Source organism: Bombina bombina, chromosome 2 (assembly GCF_027579735.1).
Source record: "Bombina bombina isolate aBomBom1 chromosome 2, aBomBom1.pri, whole genome shotgun sequence".
Classification (NCBI taxonomy): domain Eukaryota; kingdom Metazoa; phylum Chordata; class Amphibia; order Anura; family Bombinatoridae; genus Bombina; species Bombina bombina.
Window position 1 is genome coordinate 733537743 of NC_069500.1, and position 15997 is coordinate 733553739.

Genomic DNA, 15997 nt, shown 5'->3' on the forward strand with positions numbered 1-15997 from the left:
ACTGTAGACTGTAAGCTCTTTGGAGCAGGGCCCTTCTCCTCCATCAAAACAATCTGTATATTCTTGTGAACAACTTGTGCCCCTCAATAGAGAGAGTCTTCCCGAGTCCATTCCAGCTTTCAATTATTGCTCTGTGTGACTGAACTTGCCATTAAACCATCTATGGCATAAGCAATGTGAAACACACACTAAGCATACCAATGTATATTATATGCAATCCCCCACTGATAAGCCCAAACAAAATGGTTATAATAGTACTGCACTGAGGGTGAATCCAAAAGCCATTTATTTATTGCTGTATTTTTCATGTTCCCTTCTCACGGTGCAAAAGTTTCACTGTAAATACTAAAAACAATGACAATTTTTGCTGTTGAGCACTGTATAGCTGTAGGTAGAAAAACAGAATTTTTAAGCACTCAAGCACAATAATCCACCAAGCCAAAGTACAGCCTGATATCAATCTCTCTAAGACCTTGTTGTCTCCTTTTATCCTCACTCATCATTTGCCACCTATACCTTATCTCAGCTTGCATCTTCTGTAGGGCAGTAATAATAGTCATGCTATGAGCAAGCAGAGGTTGGAGGAGAGTGTTTAAATAGACACATTTAATAAATTAGCAGCAAAGTTTGTCCAGAAGTGTCTTCACCTAGCCGCCTACTAACAACCGTGACAGCACTGTTTATATGAGTCATCAGCCACAGAAAAAAACATCTTGCAACAGTGCTTAGACCAGCTACACATGTGTGCAGAGTGAGTGGGTGGATGCTGGAGAGTGGACTACAGATGCAATGTGTTTAAATCCCACCAAGATGATTTCTTATTGCCAAGGACAACGCTTCTTTATCTATTTTAAAGTACAACAGAAGTGAGTAAAAATGAATTATGTCAACAGGTACAAGCATGAAACCTGAAATCAGAGACAATTAATTAGTAAAAGTCAAGTCTGTACCATAGCAAATTACATTATTGCTTTGGTCTCATACAGTTACTGATTAATAATTACTGATTTGGAGAAGCCCATCATTTAAATCTTCAATACAGTGCCATAAATGGACTTAATTAAAATGCCCACTTAAATGCAAATAAAAGAAAAAAAACTACCATGTGATTTGTTCATGACATCATCAGTGAAATTAGATAAGACATCATAAATTAAACAAAGCAACCACAGACCGTATAACATCAATGACATCACACAGTCATGGTTGAGATTCCTCTAGTGTAGCTTTGATGGTAAATAAAATACGAGAAGATGCAATCAATTAGGTGTTTATCTATAGCACTGAGCAAGATAACTAGTAACTATTTGCCTGAATTGTGATCAATGCTGCTATTTATAAAGCTGCAACACTTCACCAAGAACGGGTTTCTAGCAGGATATGTATATTTATAACAAATACACCAAAATAATATTTCATACCATCACTTAATATTCATAGTGCAATGAAACACTTGAATAAAGCTCTATACTTCATCATTGGGAAAAAAAAAATCATATTCACCAACCCTCTCCAAGTATGTCAGCTCTATTGTCTTTCTAGTCTGTACAGCTGCCGCTTCACACTGTATTCTTTAGAGAATCGGCTGCATAGAATAACATTGAAGAGTGTGCGGATTTAGAAGAATCTGGAAACGGTCCTTGGTGAATCTGTTCCACATTTCTATTGATCAAGAATTAGCAATGTGATCTACATATACAGATACAAATCTGGAAATCCAAGATTCAGAATTATTCTAAAATGTAGACTTTTTCATTAATTTTTTAAAATAAAATTATTAAAAAAAATTCCATAATTTTCCTACCAGTAAGCCATAATCTTCTCTGTCTGTGTCTTTGGCTTGATTTTTGTGTTCTAAATGATAGTTTATATTTATGTAAAACAACCGCTATTACCTTTCTGATTACAGTACTGTACTGATTGTACTATGCAGTGTTCTTCACAGCAAATGTTTGCCAGCCAGGTGGCATTGTAAAGTAGCTGATTGGCTGATTGGAACAGCCAAAAGAATGCAAGCTCAATCTTATTGGCTGATTGCATCAGCCAATAGGATTTTTTCACCTTTAATTCCGATTCCAATCAGAATTCAAGGGACGCCATCTTGGATGACGTCATTTAAAGGAACCTTCATTCGTCATTAGTCGTCAGAAGAAGAGGATGCTCCACGCCGGATGTCTTGAAGATGGACCCGCTCCGCGCCGGATGGATGAAGATAGAAGATGCCGTCTGGATGAAGACTTCTGCCCGTCTGGAGGACCACTTCTTCCCGGCTTCGTTGAGGACTTCTTGCCGCTTTGCTGAGGATGGATGTCGGCTCTTCAAAACTGTAAGTGGATCTTCAGGGGTTAGTGTTAGGTTTTTTAAGGGTTTATTGGGTGGGTTTTATTTTTAGGTTAGGGTTTGGGCAGCAATAGAGCTAAATGCCCTTTTAAGGGCAATACCCATCCAAATGCCCTTTTCAGGGCAATGGGGAGCTTAGGTTCTTTTAGTTAGGATTTTATTTGGGGGGTTTGGTTGTGTGGGTGGGGGGGGTTTACTGTTGGGGGGGTTGTTTGTATTTTTTTTTACAGGTAAAAGAGTTGACTTCTTTGAGGCAATGCCCCCGCAAAAGGCCTTTTTAAGGGCTATTGGTAGTTTAGTTTAGGCTAGGGTATTTTTTATTTTGGGGGGGCTTTTTTATTTTGATAGGGCTATTAGATTAGGTGTAATTAGTTTAAAGATCTGACAATTTTAGGGCTGCAACAACTAATCGGTAAGATTTGATCATAAAAATAGTCAAAGAATCTCATTATTGGTCAGTGATTAGTTGGTTAATTGCACAGCACCAGCTGCTTCAATCCGATGAACTCCTGCACATGGTATTGTGCAAACATTTTAATTTATTTATTTTCTATCTGATTAATCGGATGATTATTGTCCGATTAATCGGATAGAAAAAAAGATTAAAAAAATAAATAAATTCAATTTTTTTTGCACAATATTAGTTGCAGTAGATCATCAGATTAAAGCAGCTGGTGCTGTGCAACTGACCAACTAATCGCTGACCACCTAATTGATAATGAGATTTGTTGACAACTATTTTTATGATCAAACTTACCGATTAGTTGTTGCAGCCCTAGATAATTTGTTTTTTATTTTGTGTAATTTAGGTAATTGTATTTAATTTAGGTAATTTATTTAATTGTTGTGTAATGTTCGGCGTTAGTGTAACTCACGTTAGATTTTATTTTACAGGCAAATTTGTATTTATTTTAGCTAGGTAGTTAGTAAATAGTTAACTAATTAGTAACTATTCTACCTAGTTAAAATAAATACAAACTTTTTAAAATAAAAATAAACCCTAAGCTATCTACAATGTAACTATTAGTTATATTGTAGCTAGCTTAGGGTTTATTATTTTATAGGTAAGTATTTAGTTTTAAATAGGAATTATTTAGTTAATGATATTAATTTTTATTTAGATTTATTTTAATTATATTTAAGTTAGGGGGTGTTAGGGTTAGACTTAGGTTTAGGGGTTAATAAATAAATTTAGTATAGCGGCGGCATTGGGGGCCGCATATTAGGGGTTAATAAAGGTAGGTAGGTGGCGGCGACGTTGGGGCGGCATATTAGGGGTTAATAATATTTAACTAGTGTTTACGATGCTGGAGTGCGGCGGTTTAGGGGTTAATATGTTTATTTTACTGGTGGCGATGTCGGGAGTGGCAGATTAGGGGTTAATATTTTTATTTCATTGTTTGCGATGCGGGAGGGCCTCAGTTTAGGGGTTAATAGGTAGTTTATGGATGTTAGTGTACTTTTTAACACTTTAGTTATGAGTTTTATGCTATCTTGCGGGATAGGCTGTGCCGCTCACTTTTTGGCCTCCAAAAAAAAAGCTTGTGGAAGTCCCATTGAAAAAAAGACTTTACGAAAATTGTGTAAGTTAATTTGCAGTACGGCCAAAAAAGTGTGCGGGACAGCTGTACCTACAAGACTCGTAATAACAGCAGTAGTGAAAAAGCAGCGTTATAACCCATAACGCTGCTTTTTTACTCATAACACAAAACTCGTAATCTACCCGTATAATGCATATGATGTCATCAAGATGTCACTTATGATGTCATTAACAAACCTCTGATTTGTTTTATTTCCTTGGCTTCTATGTATTAGTAAGCAAAAAATTGTGGCATTTTGTTACATTTAAAATTAAACGTTTTACAAAAAAGAATTTCCAAGAACAATGCACAAGAATGCCAAAGCAATATCAAAACTCGAGATTATTTGTTCCTACCACGTTATGGAAGGTTTACCCACACATCTTATACCATTTTAATATTTCCACAATAATAGAGAACAAACAAAATTAAATTTATTCGGCGGGTAAGAAAACTCATGCCCTTACTAACCTCAAACATAGACAGAGGAAACCATTTTAGTTGCTTGCCCTTTAGTGATCAGACCATTTTTAAATTTTCTTAGCCTTAAGGACCAGGGCTATTTTTACATTTCTCCAGTGTTTGTGTTTAGCTGTAATTTTCATCTTACTCATTTACTGTACCCACACATATTATATACCGTTTTCTCGCCATTAAATGGACTTTCTAAAGATACCATTATTTTCATCATATCTTATCATTTACTATAAAACAAATATAAAATATGATGAAAAAAACACACTTTTAGTAACTTTGACCCCCAAAATCTGTTACACATCTACAACTACCAAAAAACACCCATGCTAAATAGTTTTTAAATTTTGTCCTGTTACGTGTTTTTTTTGCAAGTTATAGGGCAATAAGTACAAGTAGCACTTTGCTATTTCCAAACCATTTATTTTTTTTCAAAATTAGCGATAGTTACATTGTAACACTGATATCTGTCAGGAATCCCTGAATAACCCTTCACGTGTATATTTTTTTAAAAGACAACCTAAGGTATTAAACGTGGGGTATTTTGACTCTTTTCATGCAACTATTTTACCACCAATCTATGCCAAAGTTTGAAAATAAAAAGTGGTGATTTTTTTTACAAAATAGCAATTTAAGAATACAAGTACCGAGAACATTAAAGTGATGGTAAATCTAACTATAGTTGAGTTAATATTTTAGAAGTATTACTTAATATAAGCACAGTGATGCTTTTGTTTTTTTTAAATATACTTTTTTTCTTATAAAATTTTCATTTATAAATGCGCCCGTTACCTGTTCCCTGACTGCCTCCCTGTTAGAATTTCAGAAATCTCTGTTTGATTGACAGGTGCATCATCCAATTGGGACTGCACCATACGCCCTATGTAAATCTGGTATTAGCACGCTCCCGTGCTTGGAGTTTTCAATTGCATCAGCAGAACTTCAATTGCGCAAGTTCAGTTGCAGCCACGATCTCACGCTGATTATAGTAAAACACTACATTACCCTGTCAGTATCATTTCACAAATTCACTGTTTACTGCAGCACAGAAGACAGTACTAAAGAATCCCCCCATGAGCCGCCCCTCCCCCAACGTGCTTATTATCTAAGTACCAGCAAATAAAATAAAAGTGCTATTAAATTAAAAATTATTACTGCACCGTTTAAACTTTTCACCAAGCAGTGACAGGGTAATGTAGTGTGTTACTCTAAGCAGCGGCGAGATTGTGGCTGCAACTGCACTTGCGCAATTGAAGTTCTGCTGATGCCATTGAAAACTCCAAGCACGGGAGCGTGCTAATACCAGATTTACATAGGGCGTATGGTGCAGTCCAGATTGGATGATGCACCTGTCAATCAAACAGAGATTTCTGAAATTCTAACAGGGAGGCAGTCAGGGAACAGGTAACGGGGCGCATTTATAAATGAAAATTTTGTAAGAAAAAAAGTTTATTTAAAAAAAACAAAAGCATCACTGTGCTTATATTAAGTAATACTTCTAAAATGTTAACTCAACTATAGTTAGATTTACCATCACTTTAAGGGTTACTGCCTGCTACGTGACACGTGATTGATACCTAGGGGGACACAGATCATCTTAACCTATTGGCGCAGCTCAGTGGGAACTGAAACTATTCCTATTGGTGGCACATTGGCTCCTGACTGCACGCGTAGTCTCCTTAATCGGCTTGTGACTGCATGTGTAGTCAGTGAGTGGGACAGCAGTGTGTTTGTAGTGCAGGCAGTTGTCAATCAGACTCACCGAGCTCTGAGGGCTGCAGCTTAAATGCTGAGCTGAAGTCAGTGGGGGTTTTTTGCAGCTAGCTCCCAGTAGTGCATTGCTGCTCCTGCTCTTGATATATGGATAGGAAGTGGAAGCTTAAAAATGCGAGTGTCTAATATCCCACCAAATATTCAGAAACTGTGTTCATCCCATCAACCTCATAAATCCCATTAAAATAGTAAGTAGCTATTGGTGTTATTAAACTTTTTTTATTCTTGCACACTTACATACTGTTACTTGTAAATACATTTAGTTATTGGTGGCTAAATGCAAGCGCTACCCAGGTTCTGAACCAAAAATGGGCCGGCTTCTACGCTTAACATTTCTGCTTTTTTGTTTTCTTGTTATCACTTGTTGACAAGCAGGAAAGTAAGTTCAGGAGTATGCACGTGTCTGTAGTACTATATGGCAGCAGTTCTGCAATAATGTTATACATTAGCAAGAGCACTAGATGGCAGCACTGTTTCCTGTCATGTGCACCTTCTCATACCCTCAATGTGTGGGGCCCCCCCAAACTGGGGGGCCCTAGGCAGGTACCCCTCTCACCCTACCCAAAGGGCAGGTCTGTTAACAAGTATGCACTTCAGACCAACAAATGATGACCTTTTCAATTTGAATTGCTAAGAATAATTATAAAAAAAAATCTGTCCATTTTATTTTTAATTTGTTTCCAAATAGATAGTTTATCCGTTCCCCGCTTTTTAACCAATAGCACATACATCTCAATAGTGGATCTTATATAGTCTCTAAAGAGCCTCAGGGAACCAGCTTCTGATAAAGTATTACATTTAAAAGAGATTCATTTTGAGAGGGTCCTCAATATGGAGATCCACAAAGACAGTAACACACAAAAAAAAAAAAATAATCACAACTTTCCAACTGCTTTCATGTTAGAAGGGTAAAATGGACCATAGCTAAAACATACACAATACTAATATAATCTGGAATAGCATAGAAATTGACCTCCTTAAAAAGGGACACTAAAGTTAAAAATAAACTTTCATTATTTACACAGAGCATGCAAATTTCAGGAATTTTCCAATTTATTTCCATTCTCAAACTGTGCACAGTATTTTTATATGCACCATTTCTGAGGTATCAGTTGCAAGAGTTCACAGTTTATACATATACAAGTCTGTGATTGGCTGACGGCTACCACATGATACAGGGGGCTGGTAAATTTAACAACATTTTGAAATATGTCAAAAAGCTAATTTAAAATTCATAGTAAGTCGTATTGCATTGTCTTTTTTATTATGCACTTCTATTGCATTATACTCAAATGTTGAAGTACTTGAAAGTGATAAAGCATAGCTGTAAAAAGATTACGAGAAAATATCACCAGAACTTCTCTATGTAAAAAAGGGAACATATTTTACCTCAAAATATCCTCAGTAACCACATCCCATTGTAAAGGGATTTGTTTTTAGCAGTTAATCATGATGTTTGTCTTGGGACTTTCAAGGCAGCATGCATCTGGCATGTGCAGGCACAGTCATGTTATTTGACTATTTTTACTATGAAATCTTGCGAGATTGTAGTAAAATCTCATAAGATCACAGTAAAGCAAGTGTTTGATGTCCCTTTAAGGATGCGTTCGGCAAGCGCTCAAAGCGAACTGGGACTCGCTTGGATCGTTTTCTTAATACTTGCCAGTGAGATGCTGGTCGTTCTCCAAGTGCTCTAATGACGTAAGTCCCAGCGCTTCCAGCGTGCTGGTAAAGCTGGGACTTTTCACACGTGTTGCTCGTGGAGGCTGCCATATTTTTGTGTCAGCAACTGTCAAAAGCCACATAAGGCATAACTTTATTGGGAATATAAAAGGTGCAACAATACTATTGTAAAATACATACAATATGTAAACTAATTAGAAACATAAAAGACTACTGACAGCGAGGTGTGATTAAGAGGTCCAATCTCATATCATACATAGTTCCTGATTGGCACATACACTAATGTAAAAGTTAATGTATGCATTATTTATTATCACGATTTTTGAAAGTACTATTAAAATTTACAACACTTATTTATATAAATGAAGTGTTGAAATTTAATAATACTTTTACAAGTAAGGGAGCTAATAATAAACGTTTCCATGCACAAAGGGATCTGCTGCACGATAATGAATTACACATATATAATTCATATGTGAGACGTTTCTATTTGCATGCAATATTTCTAAAACTTAAAAGGTATTAGAAATATTGTATGCAATTAGAAGCGTCTCTGTACTATGCAGATCCCTTTGCGCATGCCTACAAATCTGTCAATGCGTGGTGACGTGGGACGTTGCAATGGGAGAATTTTGTCAGAGCTCCCTAACTGGTGACGTACCCACAGCGCCACGTCATCACCCCTGCATTTGTGCCGGCGCTGGGAGTAAGCACTGCCCAAATGTGGCCATAGAAACATAATTTGTAGATTGACAAGGTAGAGCAAGAGAAGGAATTTGGTAAACATTGTTGCTCTTAACAAAATGTATCACTGATCCAAATACAAGCTACTACTACAATATAATTGTTATTTTTAAAGATAGATAATCCCTTTATTACCCATTCCCCAGTTTTGTACAACCAACACAGTTATATTAATATAGTTTTTACCAGTGTTATTATCTTGTATCTAAGCCTCTGCAAACTGCCCCTTATTTTAGTTCTTTTGACAGACTTGCATTTTAGCCAATCAGTGCTGGCTCCTAGGTAACTCCACGTGTGTGAGCACAGTGTTATCTATATAAAACACATGAACTAATATCCTCTAAAAAAAAAACTGTCAAAATGCCCTGAGCTAAGAGGCGGCCTTCAAGGGTTTAGAAATTAGCATATGAACCTCCTAGATTTAGCTTTAAACTAAGAATACCAAGAGAACAAAGCAAAATTGGTGATAGAAGTAAATTGGAAAATTGTTTAAAATTACATGCCCTATCTGAATTATAAAGGTTTGTTTTGGACTAGACTGTGCTTTTAATATACTTTTTACCTCTGATTACCTTGTGTCTAAAAATCTCCTGACAGCCCCCTGAGAGCATGACTTTATTTATTATCTACTGCCAATTAGTGCTGTTTTGTGCTGACTCTTAAATAACTCCCCGGCATGAACACAATGTTATCTAAATGGCCCACATGAACTAGCAGTATCTTGTTGTGAAAAGCTAATAAAATAAAAAAGCATGTTATAAGAGGCTGCATTTAGTGGCTTAGAAACAGGCAGAAATTTAGAGGTTTAAATGTTATACAGTATATTAATATAACAATGTTGGTTATGCAAAGCTGGGGAATGGGTTGTAAAGACGTTATCTAACTTTTTAAACAATAAAATTTTTAGTAGAGCTGGAACAACTAATCGGCATAATCGATAATTAATCGATTATAAAAATAGTTGTCAACGAATATTATAATCGATTAGTTGGTTGGCAATTAGTTGGTCTGTGCACAGCACTAGCTGCTTCACTCCGATGAGCTCCTGCACATATTTGTTTTATGGTTATGCCCTTAGCCTAAAGGATGTCTACAGACGTTTACTTTTCACTTTCTTAGGACACTATATAAGTTTCTTTTTAAGTTTACAACTACTCCTGTCTTATGTGCAACACAGAAATAAAATAGGAGTCATAATTTAGATTGTTTATATTAAATCAGGTGATTTGGGACTGTGCTTTGCATGATATAGTGCTGAGCTTGTTATGTACACCTAGCCCTAGATTGTTGGCATTTGTTTTATGAATTTATGTCACTATTACCTGTTTGCACAATTTTTAGCAGATCCCTTGCTACATTGCGATAAATATGTAAGGCTGTGTCCTGTTACTGATATATTGTCTTTAGCCCTTTTGCCTTTTTGGTTTTTTATATTTTTAATTAATTAAAATACTGTATTTACCAAATTCAACCTCTGTAAGTATATATCTGTTATTTTAAGTGCGGACTAGATATTTTTTTTCCCCTTACCTTTATAGCTGGTTGTTTACCATTGCATATAGATATTCAAGATATCTTTATGTCATAATGAAGACCAGGCTTACTTTAAGACGCCCCTTGCATTGGTGGAGCGCTAACAAAGATAAATAGCCCACCTTGGTGAAATTGGCAAAACCCTACTTATGCATCTCAGGCACCTCAACACCATCTGAGTGCCTCTTCTCTGCTGCAGGCAAAATAGCTGCAAAAGAGAACCAGCCTTAGCCAAGAGAATGTGGACATTTTTGTATTCCAATGCAAAGTTTCTGAAAGAGTGAATAACAGAATGCTCTAAACAGTGATAGTCTACCTCTATCTAGTTCTACCTCTTTTCAAACAGTTTGTGGTTTTGTTTTGCTTAATTATAAAAATGTGTTCTGCTGCTTAAAAAAATGGACCAACAGTTGTTAATGTTAAGTTGTAAAGTTTTAGTCTGAAGTTTATATTTATAACACTCAGTATATGGATTTTAATTTTAAATATAGGGAAACATTTTTTATTTATTTTTTATACGATTAGTTGATTAATCGAAAAAATAATCGTCCGATTAATCGATTATGAAAATAATTGTTAGTTGCAGCCCTAAATTTTAGTGTAGACTGTCCCTTTAATCAATAATGTAACCATACAGTAACTCTCTGCCTCTAGTTCACCTAGCTTAACCCTTTGCGGTCCTTTGTCGGAATATATCCGGAATATATCCGACAAAGGGTTTTAGTGCATGCGCTCAAATGTCGGGTATATTCTTTGCCGCTTTTGCACAGCTAAATAGTGACATCTAGCGGTAACTTGCTATTTAGCTGTGTAATTCAAAAATATTGGCGCATAAATTAAATAAGACCTGCCGGCCGCACCAATTAAGCATTTAAAGGACCGGAAAGGGCTAATAGATTTTTGTTGAGGTTAAAGTGATGGTAAATCATAGAGTTTGTGAAATGCTAGGATTTACCAGTGGAACAAATAAAGGGGACTTTACACAACTACTAATCATAGTGGCCAATAACATGAGTCTGCTGGTGACATGCATATTAGATTAAAATCGTCACCAACAATGGGTAAATCGGTGGGCTTGGCCCACGTGGGCTGTGTGTGTGTATATGTTAAATAATGTTAGTGATTTGCCAGTCAAGAGGGACGCACTGTCCAATGAGATCTCTCTCTAGATAACGTAAACAATTACAAACAGCTCAATATGTAGAGGGGTATATACTAGTAAGAAAAATGCAATCGGATAGGTATATGTGTAGTTAATTCACTGACACATTAAACATCTATTGATATAGAAATGTTATCAATGGATTAATGGTAAATGAACAAAAGTGACGCTTTTTTCATTTAGAACAGCTGCTTATAACCGTTGCAAGTCAAATAAAAGATGATTGGTTCAATCCTGGTGAGAAGTGATGATTGGCTAGAATAGCCTATTTAAACTGGAATGAGAATGAATTTCCCTTTAATAAAGCAGGAGCGAAACGTGCGTCAGGCATTTTGTGACATGATTGGGTCCTTGCCAGGGGCTTTGGTATTCTATTACATTGTATTACTGAATATGTTGATGGATTGTTTTTTTATTATTAGATGTTTTTGATATACCAGCCTAGTACAGGAACACCTAGCTTTTTTTAAATAATTATATTGGAGGAACACGTAAGAATAGCAGATCGCCAATCCCTTTTGTGGTGCTCCATATGGAGACTTAAGAGTCACTGGTAGACTTTATTCAGGGATCTTTTGTTTTGTGTTGCCCAATGTAATTGGGATAGTTACCTATTTTGTACGTTTCTGGTATTAAGCCTATATTGGTCTATAGAATTATATTGTACTTATAGGATCATACTGTGAACTGGACCATTCATGCCACTGTATGTTGATAATCTCTTGTGTTTTTAATTGCTTATAACCATTTATTTTCTTTTTTTTTCTATTAATATAATAAAAAGCTGAGTTTTAGTTATTTTTCATTTCTCCTCATGTTTTGAGGGTGAGACCCCCCCTCCCTTTTGTTTCTTTTGTGTGCTAATGTATATACTAATAGCTGTGCAGGCCAGCTGGCGCCAAGCCAGATAGCCCGCAAGGCTATTGCTAAAAGGTGCGAAAGGCCACCTCTCTTATCAAAATAGCATTCTGCCGTGGGCTGCCTGAGGAGCTTAGTGTGGCGAATTCTTCAAACAAATAAAGGAACTTTTAGCGCAAAATATCTTACACTTCATGACTGAAAGTCCCCTTTATTTGTTCCACTGGTGAATCCTAGCGTTTCACAAACGCTAGGATTTACCATAACTTTAAGGCTAAGCCTAACTATGAGGGTAACAAAGTTCTACAGTATCTTATGATATTAGGGAAACCCATTCCTAGTCTCATGGGCAGCTCTATTGCTCAATGATGAACTTAAGCATGCCTAGTGTTTCTGACAAAGTGTGTTATGGAAGGCTGTAGAACAGTTAGCAGAAATATGAACTTACTTTTAAAAGCTATGTGCCACACCATTATCATATAATAGCATACCATACTATGGCATAAATCATATTTGTGTGTTAGAAGGTATCATTACCTGCAGTATTCTATTTGTTTTCCCCCAGCAATGCTTAAGTAAAGAAAATCATCTGGTACGGTGGTAAAGACTAAACGTTCTAGAGTATTTCTACACATGTAACAATTCTAGCATGGAGAGAATGTAGGGATTAGATTATCCTTGAGACTTAAAGCGATAGTCTACTCCAGAATTTTTATTGTTTAAAAAGATAGATAATCCCTTTCTTGTCCATTCGCAAATTTTGCATAACCAATACTGTTATATTAATACACTTTTTACCTCTGTGATTACCTTGTAGCCAAACCTCTCCAGACTGCCCTCATCTCAGTTCTATTGACTTGCATTTCAGCCAATCAGCGCTGACTAATAAGTAACTCCACGGGGGTAAGCACAACTTTATCTATATGGCACACATAAACTAGTGTTGTCTAGCTGTAAAAAAAACTGTCAAAATGTACTGAGATAAGAGGCAATCTTCAAGGGCTTAGAAATTAGCATCAGTCTACCTAGGTTTAGCTTTCAATAAAGAATACCAAGAGAAAGAAGCAAATTTGATAACAGTAAATTGGAAAGTTGTTTAAAATTGCATGCCCTATCTAAATAATGAAAGTTTAAGTTTGACTTAACTGTCCCTTTAAAATAAAAAAAATAAAAAACATGTATGGCAGGGAAGTACGAGAATTACTAAGTTACAGAATAAACACATGCACACATGACGGACATCAAAATATAGTATTACAGCAAAAAGGACTGAAATGACTGAATATACAAAAACTGCTATCCATCATACAATATTAATGAAAAAACAATAATGTAGAAATAGATTGGTGGTAATATATATATATATGCACTGTAGATCTATACATTCTGACAGCAGTCTGTATTAATCTATGGAAAAAAAATATGTTGACTCACCAAAATACACAGATTGCAGGAAATTAGCTCTATACAGCGTGAAGACGGCATAAGTGCAAACTATCCTGATTGGAAATATCAGTAGTGCTGACTGCACATACTTAGGTGGTCTAAGTATAATGCTGACCATATGCACAACACAACTTGATAACAGGGAGACCATATGAGCCTATCCCAGAAGACTAGTTGGGAGAAGCCATTATAGCTCTCTTATGTCCTGCAAAACACACCCCCACAGATTTAATGTGAATGTAGAATTGCAGGATTTTCCTTCCACTGCAATGAGAAACAAAAGAGAAGGGAGGAGAGTTAAAGTCATACAGGCTATAGTGAAGCCTGACCTATCTATATAGCTACAGTGTTTATGAATGAGTTCCCATGTCACACTGTAAAATTTAACAATGGCTATGTATTTATAGAGCAGGACAAAATCCCACACTATCATTTACTAAAAATAACACTCAATGGGGTTGATCACAATCCTTTAGAAAACTGAATCTAAAGATGTTTCTACATAATTCACCATTAAAATCTTTGCAGATTTTGGTAGATAAATAATTTGATAAGCTTTTCTAAAGGATTGTAAATGTGCAATTCACATGGTTATATATCTTAAAATAGAAAATAATATTGTTAATATTGTTTAATTATGAACAATCAGATCAGAAATATTATATATATATCACAATTAGCTTTTTTAATAGCTAAAGCAATACAAAGCTATGTCTTTTACAAATTGTAGAGAAACACACTGTGTGCAGTTTTGTATTACTTATTTCTTTATTTATGTTTGCCTCTTGGTATGCACTCTCTAATGAATAATCTCCCCAGGTCAAAATCATTCCACCTTAAATGTAATTTTCTGTCTTTGCTGTTCACGTCCAGCAGCTGGTTTCCATATGAGATAAAAATGTTTTTATCTTACGTAGATTATCTATACCATTTGATGCCACAGATCTGTATCCACATATGTATGACCTACAACTATAGTATGGTTCCACCAATGTGGCAATTCAGAACATGAAAAATATGTATTAATGGTTCTCCCTTAACTTAATAAATAAGTGTAACATAAATGCGATATTCATGTTAAACCTTTTTGACTGCAGACGTGGGAGGATAATGGGATATTCCTCTTCTGTGAAAACAGATTTGCAAAAGCACTGTCATTGTGATTTAATTGAAAAGAATATATATATATATATATATATATATATATATATCTGCAATGTATTTTCATTAAGGAACAGTTAGAACAGAGTGCAGTGTCAGAAAATAAGATGATTTACATGGTTATCCCTTACAACCATCCTCATAGGAAAGGTTTACATTGAAGCTACAGATCCCTTCATACAGTATGCACAAAGCATGGACCAAGCACAGTGCTGTAAAAACCCTATTCATTTGAACTGTCCTTGTCCTAGGACACATGACCTAATGAAGAACATTGGATTTAATACACATGGTCAGTGTAATGAACTTCCACCAGTTTTAAGCTATGGTCATTCACAATGACACAGGTTTGCTAAACTGTTACATTAGAAATTGTATATCAATAGCAATCAGTTTGAATCATAGCATTGTTTGTTGAATCAGAAAGACTGCCAGTGTGGATAAATCAGGGGGAAATTGACATAATGTATAGAAAAATAAAACAAGCTTATTCATATTGCAGTATTTGTGAAGTGTATCCATAAGATCAGGAAATGGAATGCATTACTTCACTATAACCATAGTACATGCTGTATGTTTCATTGTTTAATGGCATTCTTTTGTAAACATGTAAATATGCAGGACTGTGTGTCTGTATACGCATACCCATAATTGTACTGTATATCATTACATCATTTGCAATAAGTATGCAAATTTAGTGTCGTTAATTGTACATATTTAACTAATTTAGGTTGTCTCCACAAGAATAAAATAATAATAATTTATAATAATTTGATGAATGCATATTCAATGTATCCTAGGTTATGGGTATCCTTTAATAAATGTATAAGAAATCCTCATATTGTTGTACTCTTAAGTGTTGGCTGATGTAAAATGATTCCCTCCCTCAGCTATAATCATTAAAATGCTGCCCCTTTTGCTGCAGAGTGATTTTTTTTTCGCTGTCACCTTTCAGGGAATGCCATCACTGCATTAAATAATATTAATAACTCAATGAAGTGGATGAGTTGTGCAGCCTCTCACCTTTTCTCTGCTCCTTGCTTGCGTTTTTACAGCATTGTTTGCTGTGCTGCAGCAGCCTAGGGATTGTCTGCAGTCTGCCGTCCTCCTCTTTAGCTTGTGCCTTGTCCTCTCTCGGTTTAAAGCCCGGTATGAGCAGTGCTTTTCCAGACACCTCCAGCTCAGCTGGGATCCAGGTCTCTCCTGTAAAGATCCAGACACAGCAGTTTGCAAGCTGTGATCT

The 15997-nt window shown here is 35.8% G+C and overlaps 1 protein-coding gene across 1 annotated transcript in view; it reads right to left on the bottom strand.

Moving 5' to 3' along the window:
• Window positions 1–15997, bottom strand: part of DIRAS1 (DIRAS family GTPase 1) — a 78660-nt gene that overhangs the window by 62178 nt on the left and 485 nt on the right. The window contains exon 2 of the mRNA XM_053700654.1: window positions 15778–15957. The gene's annotated coding sequence lies outside the window, so the exon portion shown is untranslated. The remainder of the gene's footprint in view (window positions 1–15777; window positions 15958–15997) is intronic.